Source organism: Bradysia coprophila, assembly GCF_014529535.1.
Source record: "Bradysia coprophila strain Holo2 chromosome X unlocalized genomic scaffold, BU_Bcop_v1 contig_416, whole genome shotgun sequence".
Classification (NCBI taxonomy): Eukaryota; Metazoa; Arthropoda; class Insecta; order Diptera; family Sciaridae; genus Bradysia; species Bradysia coprophila.
Window position 1 is genome coordinate 1,119,738 of NW_023503334.1, and position 13,065 is coordinate 1,132,802.

Below are 13,065 nucleotides of genomic sequence, written 5' to 3' on the forward strand. Positions count from 1 at the left end.
TGCAATAATTGGTATTAGTCTTCGTTGAGGTGACTCACTATGTGAAGAAAATATTGATTATGTCAATAGACGTAAGAGGTCGAGTTTACTTGTGTTGATCCGAGCAAGGCTGTATACTTGAGGAGGTCACACAGGTGCAGATACACGGGAGACAAACATAAAATTTGACAGTTTCATACATTCTCGTAGTAAGTGGATTCTTGACAACTGCTTAGTAGATGAATTCTTTTTTATGTGTTCCCGCGTATCTAATAAAATGGCGATCTGCGTGACCCATGACCCAAGTACATATACAGCCTTGGATCTGAGGCCAACCACAAAACAAGAGGGTCTAAAGTCTAAAAGTCTATCACTGTAGTATCCGAGTTGAGTAATAGTTGTAGTGTTATGTTGTGGTTGAGAAATATGATTTGCATTTTTCAGTAGAAAATGTAGTAGAGAAATAATCTCTTGCCAGTTTAGCAGAAGATGATAGCAAAAAACATTTATTTCATTTGAGTTGTCGTGGAATTTTCTATCTCTACTTAGTAACAATCATTTTGCCGGACTGTGATAAGAAATAAGTGGAATACTAGCCGTACAATCCACAAGAAAAATTGTACATTGGTCCCAATCCTTTGACACGTATCCTTACTCATCAAACTCACACAAAAGTGGTCTCAATTACAACTGCCTATTGTATTTTTTAGAGCAAATTAAGTCTGATTTCTTTAGGACCCATTGAAGTAGGAGGAGAGGATTAAAGTTTGAAGAACTCATTTTGTACTGAAATTCATTTTCATAATACATTGTACAACACTGAAATGTGCGCACGTTTTGTATATATAAAAATTAGAAACCGTCAACTTATTCATTTGTCAAATGAAGATCTTCTCTGTAGAACTCTTTATGTCGGAGTTCCCCCTTCCCACATCCTACTTCAATAGATTGACCTGTTCCATTAGTAAGTTTTACACACAACGAGTATGTATAGTCCATACATTTCATTCCAAGGAATTGCCTGCCATCATACACGTTCTAAATTTGATTATTTAATATAAATTTTGCTTAAAAATCCTTCCGATCTGGTGTTCGATGGAGAAAAAAATAATATGTTTTTATAGGAAATACATTAAAGTATAAATACAAAATTCTATATTTTATTTTAAAATAAATAATAACATGACCATGGCTGTTGTGCATTTCATTCACAGGCAAGTATATTGGAAAATTTTAGTCTTCAATAGAAAAAAATTAAATTCCTTAACAGAAAATCGAAATGTTTCAAAGTGAAGTCAGGCATATTGTAAATTGTAAGCCCTGACATTGCCTTCAAAAAGTTTTTAACACCACACGAAAGCCAACTTTAAATCATGCTGTCATAAACGGGATGTGCAAATAAAATAGTTTATGGTATTTAAGGAATTGAAAAAAAAAATAACGTGGAAATACCGGTGGTGTGAAAACATTTTCATACAAGTACTTACTGTTGTTATGAGTGTAGAGCTGTAGCACCAAGCCATTCTGTTCAAATCTTTCAAAAAATTGGAATAGTTATTTACGTATCTTTATATGGTTGCGAGTTGTAGCCCGAACGAAGTGAGCTCGACGAGCGAAAGAGCCTAAAATAAACCGTTCAAAACAGATGCGTATACAACTTTTCATGTAAGGAGCCGAAAACACGATAACATTTCTGCAAAACCCCTGTTTTCGGCCTCGCATGAAATACACATGAAATAGTACATTTCGTACCTAGGACTAAGAGTCTTTTTTAGCGTGTGAGAAGTTTCCAGACAGAGCCGAAGGCGAGGTCTGGAATCGAATATGTTAAAAAAGACTTTTTGTCCGTGGTACGAATAGTATTTTTCATATTTGACGGACTTCGTCGCACTTTTTCTCCGTCCAATATGAAAAATACTATTCGTACCACGGACTAAAAGTCTTTTTTAGCGTATTCGATTCCATAGACCTCGCCTTCGGCTCTGTCTGGCGACTTCTCACACGCTAAGGAAGACTTTTAGTACTAGCTACTAAATGTACTATTACATGATTAACGATAAAAAGATGAAAAGTAGAGTTTTCGTGTGAGATTTGTTGGTCCGAGGCGAAGCCGAGGTCAATAAACACACTAAAACGGGACTTTTCATTTTTATTATGAGCTATGTAATGGATTTTACATGCCGAGGGCTTCGAAAGACGTGCTTCAAACATGAAAAGTACGGTTTTCGACGCGTGTAGCATGTAAAATACTATTACATGCCTTGGGCATAAATTTAGGAATTTTTCTCGTAAAAAGTTGTATGCATCTGTTGTGGACGGTTTATTTAAGCACCTTCGCTTGTCGCCCTCACTTCGTTCGGGCTACAACTCTCGAAATTACCTAAAATATACCGTCCACATACAGGTATGTAAATAAATAATAAGATACCGACTTTTGCTGAATTTGTAACGCTACCTAGTTGAAACACCTAAGTAGCCTACTAATTGATAAAAAAAATTAGTTCGCATTGTGACTATGAACTATGTTAATTACGAAGTAGCAAGCAGAGAGCTGACGCACATCGTACTAACATCTATCTATATCTATCTACATCTATGTCAAAGGAAAACATTTTAAATTTGTGCGAGTATGAATAGGCTTTTCAATGAATATAGCGTTGATGCATGCGAATTTGATTGAAGCGTGAATGTTGACAGAGAAAAGCGATTGTAAAGATACTTGGAACTTGGAATATAGAGCAATCCTTTGCCAGCTTTATTGACTTTTTAGTCCCGTACAAAGTACTAAAATCTATTAGTTTGTGATGGCGTTTGTAACTGACGCAATTCGAGGAATAGGCGAATCCACAAAAAAAAACTTTGTCTGGCAGTATGTGAACAGCATAACTTAAGGAAATCTCAACATATATTTCTTTATCTCTAAAATGCTAATTTGTTCTTAGATTTACTCCGAATACACGTAGACGTAACTTACTCTGGACTAACATATTTAAACTTAAACCTTCAATTTCTAAAAAAAAATATATAAAAATTGAGAATACAAAGTTGGGAATGAAAGTTAATTGTAATCCACTCATTGAAGTGTGGTCTAGGGTACTAGGAGATTCAGGCAACTGTTTTGCTCTAAGTGAATGGGAATGCGGGGGTTCTTAGAATTCTCCATGTTCTTATTTTTACAGGTTCACAGGTTTTGAGTGATTTTCAGACAATAGAATTAAGAATGTTAGTAACACAAACTATAGCAGTACTAGCATCACAAAAAATGTACGGGCTAATGTCACAGCGTTTGCTACCTTATCTTCGCTTCCTTTATATATATATAAAAAACGAACGGTAATATCCTAGCGTTATTAGTTTTTGGTTGAGCGTTAAAAATATTTCATTTTACCAATATTTTCGTCAAATTTGTACCAATTCCGACCTTATGTTGGTAAAGTGATTTAAAATATTTGTAAGACGAAAATTATATTGATAGGCCCGAGAAAAAATAATTCCTCAAATATAGTTTCCCTATAAAAAATGTCGGACTTTATTCCCTTGTAATAGAAAGTGCCTGTTGTAACACGAACATGAATACGTTGGTGTACCAATCAAATATTATTTGTATCACAAATGGCATATTATTATTATTTTCAGATAAGTTAGATTTTTCGCAGTAAACAAGAATGAGGAAAATTAAAAAAACCGTTCGAAAAATGAGCAAAACAGAGCGGAAAAGTGCATGAAGTTGATTGAAGTATAATCAATGCAGTAGTACAAGCATATTGTACACGCATTGTGGTATATAGTTACGTAGTAGACTATTTGGTTTTTTATTTTATTGTAATTCACATCGCATAATATTTCAAGCATTATCTTTTCGTTAAATTATAACAGCGACATTTAATTTGCAGAAAACAAATTTCAACAAAAAAGTTACACAAAGACTTCAATGCGAATGAAACTGATTCAAAAGCCACTAAATAGAAACCGCTAAACGATAGGTAGGTACTATAAATGACCAGATGACCATTTCTCCGTGCACTGTGAGTGGGATGGTTCTCAAAATTAGCGCACCATTCTCTTGATTGTTGCTGATAGTCAGAAAACTTTGGAGTTATTGCCGATTTGTCAATTAGCCTTTTCCCGTTATTTTTCTATGTCTATTCAGACTGGGATTGCGGAAATTGTTGTAAGACGTGGATTTTTCAGCTCCTGAATTATATATACTCAGTGACGAGTATAACCTGAAGTGAATCACAGCGAACAGGCGATTTTCATTCCATAGCTGAAATGTCTATCAAAATGAAACTCAAAATAAAATCAAATAAAAAATTGGAGCAAACAGAGTTTAAACACTCTTCCCTTGCCCATGGATCACGTTTAGTGAATGAATAGAGAAAAAAAAGTTGTTTCGACGCAAGACAGCAGTAAATCTTTCATCTACTGATGGAAGATCGGGCATCAAAGAAAGCTACTCAAAAATGCAAAAAAAAAACGGAAAACCAAAAACAAGAGTCGAATCAAGAGTAAAAATTCACACATTTCCATCAGCATAAAAACACCATTCAAACAACAACAAAACGAAACACAAACCACCGCACAGAACTGGACTCACTCTCGTTGAAAAACTCCGCTTTCGTCACGCTCGAAAATAAAGATAAAATCTGGAAACCTGAAAGGCGGTCTTCCAGCGTTCTAGGCAGAACAAACTAAAAAGTAATGATTCAGTAAGTATCCTCTCGTACCATCCGTTATTCCGATTTTCCTTCCTCTTCTCCTTCGACTTACATTACATTCTTTCCCATACGATTCGCCGTCCATTCGCCATGATTCTCTATTTCCGGTCAAATTTCAAGTCCAAACATAAAAACGAATTCTTTCTGTACAACGTCTAGTGAAGGATGTCGGTGTACAACGAGTACAGACAACATATTTTTTTCCACTCTTGCAACATTCAAAAAGGTTATACGGATAGCATTCGTGCCGCGTTCCTTTACCCAACCATTTGAATAGATTTTCGTGCTAAGTAATGCTTATCGTACCTATCATGCTAAATCACTTTCATTAAAATTATATTAATTCAAAAGCATTTTTAAATTGCGGAAAATAACATTTCATAATACTTCGTGAAAATTCTCGTCCAGTGAAATCGAAAATTTTGTGAAAATTCTCGTTTCACTGGTATACGTCTAGTGAAGTCCGTAATATGCACCGTCCACCCCAAATGTCCGTACGGACATTCAGCTGGGATGCTAATGGACCCGTTTATTTGTGATTTGCGAAAATTTATTGGCTCCCCATGATTCTACGGAAGATGAAAAATCGCAAGCTAAATAATGGCAGAAATTTCGTGAAAATTCTCGTCCAGTGAAATCGAAAATTTTGTGAAGTCCGTAATATGCACCGTCCACCCCAAATGTCCGTACGGACGTTCAGCTGGGATGCTAATGGACCCGTTTATTTGTGATTTGCGAAAATTTATTGGCTCCCCCCGTAATTCCAGGGACTTATAATTAATACCACTTTTCTTATTCAAAATAATTTCTTTTTTATTTCTTCGTATTGTCGCTGAGCGTCTGCGCAGCTTTTAATAAATTGAAAGAACGTTCCGCTGGTAATGTTTCCGTATGCTGATCTGTTGGTCGGTGCCCAAACTGGTTCGGAGAAGTAGTGTAGTCTTGATTTGCACCGAGAGGCCTGTAATCACTGTACATGATACATTCGGAAACAAATAGAGTCCATTCCGAGACCAGCTGCTAGCCGTGTTCACACAACAATTAAGACTTAATACTACATTTCTAGGATCATATAAAAAATCCACAGGGAAAACGTGTCCGATTTCGGTAGTCTGTTTTTCAAACGAATCCGTGTACGTGATAGTTGTCATTTCAAACAATGTACTCTGTTGTATGAAATACCAACTGCCATGTACATGCCATGCCAACTACCATGTAAAACGGATTGAGAACGGATGACTGTGAATTCAGACTTATGCTTCATACCTAGGACCCGAAAAGTGCGACTTCGTCGTTCTTTTTCTCTATCGGATATGAAAAATATTATTCGTACCACGGACTAAAAGCCTTTTTTTAGCGTATTCGACGACAGACCTCGCCTTCGGCTCTGTCTGGAAACTTCTCACACTCTAAAAAAGACTTTTAGTCCTAGGTACGAAATGTAATATTTTCAATATTTGCTTTGTTTACTTGACAGGTCGATCTCTCACTGAGTACTTTTTGTTGAGTGGAAACCATACATTTTTGTTTTGTGCAATAAGGATAATGTAATCCCATACGCTAAATTACCTGCTGCACGAAAATTCCTTAATTGTGAGACATACCAAAATAATTTCGTGAAAAATTTATCGGATTGATGCTGGATTTAACAATTTTGTAATACACGTTTTCGAAAATCGTTTATTAAATTCTATATTTCTTTCCTACAGTGAAACCAGACGAAATGGAAAGGGCATCGAACGACAACTTGTAAGACCTCATCCAGAGCACACATTGGATAAAGTGACAGCTCTGGATCATAATGCAGAAATGATTGCTACATATGGTAAGTCTAGCACATATAATATATAATACTATTCATGTCAACCAGAATCTCGTCCTAACATTACTTCTAACGCGATCGTTCTTTTCCCGGGGATACCATACTAATTGGTATATCTCATGTAGCGGATATGTCAGTGTGCCTTAGATCTTATCTACCGTCCACTACAGATACCACAGATATACAACTTATAATGTACGGCGGTTCTAGGCATCGTCGCAACACGCGAATTTAGCTGAATTTATTTATAAAAATACAAAACAATTTTTGCTTCTACGAAGTAGACAAAGTATCACAGACCATTGGTATTTTGTTAGCCCATAGTTATTTACGTATGTGACTTTGTCTCACTTCGTTCAGGCTACAACTTGCAAAATTGCCTAATTTTCACAATTGACATCGAGGCCAATGTAATAATGTCTTTCATTTAATTTCAATATCGATAAGAAAAGTTTCTAATTACATAGTTATTTGAACATTTTCATAAACAAATTTTTTATTCATACGAACCATTCATTTACATAAATAATTAAAATTAGTTACAAATGGGATACAAGATACAATATACGATCCATTTTACCATCCCGCCTAAAATTCAACATCGATTGTGCTATTCTCAAAGTTTATGCACAGCCACATTGATTGCAGATTTTTAAGAAAACCGTTACGATGTAAACTCAGAAACGGTGTTGTTGTTGTAACAGTTTGACAAGCTCTGAACGTTTGCGAATGTGTGTAATCTTTTTATAGGTGATGGCAAATTATTTTTTGCAAATATTTTGTATTTACGGTAACACAAATATTTCTAAAACCATCAATTTAATCAAGGACTAAAGTGAATTTGTGCTCTGTAACGTAAATAAAAAAGTGGAAATTTTGTTCATCAATTAATTGAAACGAAAAACATTTGAGGAGAACCGGTAGTTTTGCAAATAAAAAGATTATTAAAATTTTACGTTTGTGCAATTTCATTAATTCTTCCTTCACAATGGCGGTATGTCAATATGTATTACAATTTTTTTTTAAATTAGACATAATTATGAATTGATACTTCAACCAATTGTTCAATATTTCAACCAATTTCATTCAAAATAGTTTTGCGTTCATGCGAACTTGATGGTAAAATGGGTCCAACCGAATTGCAAAAAAAAATCGCATTTTTTTACACGCTTGAGAGTGTATTGAAATACCAAACAATAACAAATAACATAACCACACATATAACCTATATGTGCACACAATCCAGAATATGGATATAATCACAGTGGTATATTTGTGTATATATATATATCAGAGTGTAAAATGTTTATGCAAGTATTTGTTATGAATGAAAATGAACATGTAATTTGAATGAGAAAAAAAAGCTTTAGTGGATTATACATTACATTTCTCGGATGACATTCTCATTTCGAACTAGAAGAAACCCAATTGGAGTCTGTCAAATCTTAAATTAGAAATTTTTTTATGCAGGAAACGTCTGCCGTAACTATTATAATGCCTCCACGATACTCTATCATTTCGTATACGGTTGTATGAATGCCTAATGATTTTTGTAGAACCATCGAATCAGTCACATAAAAAATAATTACAAACTTCGCTTGCCCACCGTTTTATATCGTTGTTGCTTACTGTACAATTTTGCAAACATCGGAACCATAATCGATCTTCCACAGATCCACAGATCATGTGTTATTTTTTCTGTCATACATTTTTCAGCGATGTAATAAGTTGGACGATTTGGTGTATGATGCACGGTTATGTTAGTGTATATTTAATCTAATGAACACACATCTATGCAGGCCGTACACTTCTGTATTGACACAATGTTTATGTATATTCTTGACTTAGAAAAGTTCGACCTTACATAAAACATACATAAAAATGGGTTGTAACGTAGCGATTCTGAGCGGCGAGAAGTCGTGGTGCAATAAATGTATCCTCCGCACAAAAGTATAAAGGCGATTTTGACTTAACGGGGTCCTTAATGTTGACGCAATTTATACGTATAATTCATTATCAAAAAGAGTTTACGGTGCACTACTGCAAGAACTAAGTTGTTTGTTTTGCACAGTCAAATTTACGACCGAAAAAACAACTTTATCTATAACCCAAATGAGATTCATATTTAAGAACTGGTAAGAAGTTCTTAATTTCTGAAAGTAACATTGTTCTGAAACAGACACGTTTTGGAGTCGAGCAACTGATAAGCTTCAAATCATCTGTTTGCTTACAAATTTTTGTTTTGACAAGTGTGAATGTTAATTGTCTTTAGATTAAGTATATTTCCTTGTACGAAATATATAGCCGATTGCAATCGAAACGTACTCACAAAGTGATTCGGTACGTTTTGTCCTAACAATGGCCAATATTGTTTTGAGACTTCACTAACCTTTTTCGGCCAAAAAAAAACTAGTTTCGTCATACGAGTCATGCATGCTGTACTTCAACCACCCAAAATATGAATCTTGAATGAATTTTAGGACGTTGAATCGATTATGTTGGTGGAAAGCCAGAAATCACTGAGCTAAATGCCCAAATGAAGAACTAGATTGTATGTCCCATTGTAGGAATCCACTACGATTCGGTATGGAATACCTACAAATCAAGATTTTTTTTGTTGGTGGATAGGTGGCAAATCGGTAGTGGGTTGACACTCAGCTCGTATAGTATAGAATCGGAGAAATTTGCGAGTTACGCAGATTCATATCATGACAATGATGAAACTTTTCTTTTATTAGAATGCTGATGATGATGACTTTGAAATGATTTTATGTTATGACTTCCTGAATGATTTCTTAGTCGCGAGTCAATAAAACTGCGACGATAATTTTTTATTTTTTTATTTTTAAATTGCAAAGTTTGTTTAACGCCAATTTCATAACGCCACCTGTTCAATTCGTATTGTATACATTTGAAATGACAATTCGATAGAAATAAGAAAATGTAAAATGAAAACTATGAGAAAAATCAATCAAAATATCCATGCAATTAATTATTTAAAATATTGAATTTCAACACCAGTGAAAAATCACTTGCAAAATGGAAATAATAAACTGATTAAATTTTTTGTATGACGTCTACATCATTCTGTGTATATATTTTGTGCGACAGTTCCAACTCAATTTGCCGCTGTGACAATGAATGATCCAATTTATCATAGAAAGTATCCACCGATATTCTTCGCGTTAAAAGAGGGATTCTTTTGAAAATGGCGTCGACGAAATCGGACCGAAATCAGGCTGGTGTACATATACCTTAGATAGGTCTCAGTACTTAATAAGCCTCAGTTAAATTGAGTAGACAGGAATAATAAGCTTTTCTTATTACAGCTAAATAAATTATTTCTGGACTTACAGCAACATTTTTTTTACCCCACTTGCCCTCAGCATTCTAATAAACCGGTTTCGGTTGTTACCAATGTTACTCCACTCCTTCACTGCAAAAATGTATAAGAAACTAATTTTTTCGACATTGGCACACCACGAGTCAGGGCCTATTTTATGGAATTTAATTTTATTAAAAATTTAGGTAGATTTATAGTTGTATTGCTGGCATGTATATAATGAATTCAGAGAAGGGTTATATTGCTGAGGGTTTATGCCAATTCAAATCAAAAAACTTAATTAGCTTGAAATAAAGTTTTTTTCAATTGAATTAGCATAAACCCTCAGCAATACAACCCTTCTATGAATTTATTGAAAATTACTGAAATTTACAAGAAATTACATAAAATTACCAAATCAACAATTGGACAAATTATATTAAATTTTTAGTAATTTAAAATTTCATAAAATACTCCCTCAACTTAAAATGTTATGAAGAATCTTTAACCCTGTTCCAAGGCAGGATCAGTTTTATATATCATGGCTCTTCTTTGAGATCTCTTGGTACCAAGGTCTTTTAAGTTCTAAGCTTTGCGACAAATATGCCATGCGAGAAGCTCTCGCATCCACTATCCAAGACTTGAACCAATTTGATCAGCTTTGCCATCTGTACAAATCTGATTGTTGGTATTTTTACTTGGGTATGTCAGCAGAAATCGGTACAGATCTGTCTGCGAATTAAGATCTGAACATAACACACTCGGAAACTCAATTTCACGCTGTTGAGGCCTAATCTAAGCTTAACATCAGTCATGGGGGAAATCGGTCCGATTTTGTCGAAGCTGTTTTTAAGAATAATCCCTCCAAAATATTTGTTTTAGAATAGTTGTTAGTATAATTTGAATTTGATGAAATGTTAAATCAGAGGGCACCATTGTTATCGATTCCTTTTTTTTCACTCGTTTTTAAATACTTGTGTTAATTTTCCCAGTCAATTAACTCATCCATCGTAGTCCCGGTACGAAGTGACGTACAATCGGATTTGTAGCATAAAGAAAGAAAAATAAACAAAACGTTCTGTGTTGCCAATGGTCTGAACTAGCAAATCTCCCTTTTGTTCAAAAACGAATGGATACAAAATAACAAGATACATTCAAGTTTTTCAAAACAGAAGAAAAAGAAGAAGAAGTAAAAAAAAACCGACACAAAAAATCTATCTGGTTTGTAGTTAAAAATCACTTCATTACACTAACGGCACGTAATGTAAACAGTTACCGATATTTTATAGCATAAACGGTATTGAATTGGGGATACAACGAGAAACATTCTTTTTTTTCATTATTTTATTATTATTTTTTTAACAACCATGTTTATTGACAAAGTGCGAAAAAGAACTTTTATTCATCATATCGCCCTATAGCATTAGATATATGTATTTATACGTTGGTACTGCCAATGTTTAATCGAAAATAGGTATATGTTGTTAAATAATACAGCGAGCAACGGCGTCTTTCTACACAGATATAATGGAAAAAAGAGATACGTTTATTCTATGGGATATTATTATGAGGCATTATTGTGTGTTGGAAGATCTAATAGTGGAAACAAGAAAAACTTCTTAACTATAGTTGCTCAAGCAATAGATTTGCCAAACTTGTTTTTGAAAAACACAGTTGTTTATAGCCGCAAGCATAAGGAAATAACGTCTTTGTGTATATAAATATGTAGAATAAACAGATTTTTGAACATTCTAAAGGTTTTTGCATGCACAAAGTCGGACGTGTTAAGAAAGTTACCAGTTATGAACCTGCGTTTCTTTCTTTTATATTTCAAAAACGAACAGGAAAAAAAGACTCAAACGTAAAATTCCACAGAAGATGTGAAAAACGTTTAGTCTTGAAAGTTAATTTTTGAAAGCTACTCTTTTGATGGAAATGATTAATTTCAATCGAGAGAAATATTTCAACAACGAAAAATGAAGTATTGATATGAAGGGTAAAAGAAAATGTTAAATTTTCGATACTCCAGATTATTATCGGTTCCATACCTTCGTTGAATGTTAATTAATTTTCGAGAATTTTGTTTTGGAGGGGAAATGGTAGTGAGGTTTTTTTTTCTTGTAATACCATTTTTCGGCCGAAAAACACGCGAGCAATGTTGCTGTTCTGGGATCGGGAAATTATGACGGGACGGACAAATCAACTTAATTTTTCCGAATTTCTACACTTAACATATGCTGACATCTGAGGACCTTTCCTTCTGGGACGTTCAAAATTTCGACTTTCGTTGACATTGATAGCTTTTAAATATATATTAAATCGAACATCATAGTCCTGTAATATAAAATATTTAGTATGATGTCCATCGCTTAGGACAATTAACATATAATATACTGATAAAGGGTATTCGTATACGTGTGAATTATTTCATGTTATCAAATATGAAGTCATCCGTTGTATAAATCATAAAATTATCACTACTGTAAAATTCCAATGACACTTTCTAAAAAGTTATTTTCATTCAATTGTGAGTAAATTCCGTTGTAAATATTCCATGAATTCGATGAAAAATGTGACGATCCTAGACTCATTCCAAACTCATACGAAAAAATGTACATCTTTGTTATGTTCAGGTCAGAAAACCTATTTCTGTTCCGTCAATTTCTCTGGAAAAGAATAGTTTCATGCAATTGAAAAATTGATGTTGCCGAAAATACAGCCGCCTCAATAAACCACGAGTTAAAACAAATAAACATGGAAATTGAACTGAACCGAAACACGCTATAAAATCGACGCAAAATGATATGAGTTTAATTTCGAAAATAAGAAACACGCTACAAAATCGCCCATTCGTATTTGGCTATCTGCATATCTTTCAAATACTCTGTTTGATGATTTGCTAATAAATGCTAGCGTATTCGCCGAAGGAATGGAATATTATTGATGCTCTCGTCTACGATTAGATGTCGGAAACAAATTGTTTTACAATATAAACAATATTTAGCATTCAATGTTTCTTGACAAAGTATTTACGTTCACACAAAATATCCGACTTACTCCATCCATCATCATTCAGAGGATGTATTATCGGTTTTCAACCAAATCCAATTCAAATATTACCTGATATATGCTGTGGATTCGCTTATGGGTATTATTTGTATATTTGTATACTTTGCTACTTGTACCTGAAATTTGCATAGCCACCAAGAATTCCATATTACTAT

The 13,065-nt window shown here is 34.1% G+C and overlaps 1 protein-coding gene across 3 annotated transcripts in view; it reads left to right on the forward strand.

The window, feature by feature from the left end:
* The first annotated feature begins 7,238 nt into the window (after window positions 1–7,238).
* The window catches only part of LOC119069895 (sex determination protein fruitless), an 88,193-nt gene continuing 82,366 nt past the window's right edge, over window positions 7,239–13,065 (forward strand). For 2 of the 3 annotated variants that reach the window (XM_037174105.1, XM_037174101.1), the window contains exon 1: window positions 7,243–7,513. The gene's annotated coding sequence lies outside the window, so the exon portion shown is untranslated. Of the gene's footprint in view, window positions 7,514–13,065 lie in introns of all 3 variants that reach the window. The other variant, XM_037174096.1, reaches the window with a different exon arrangement.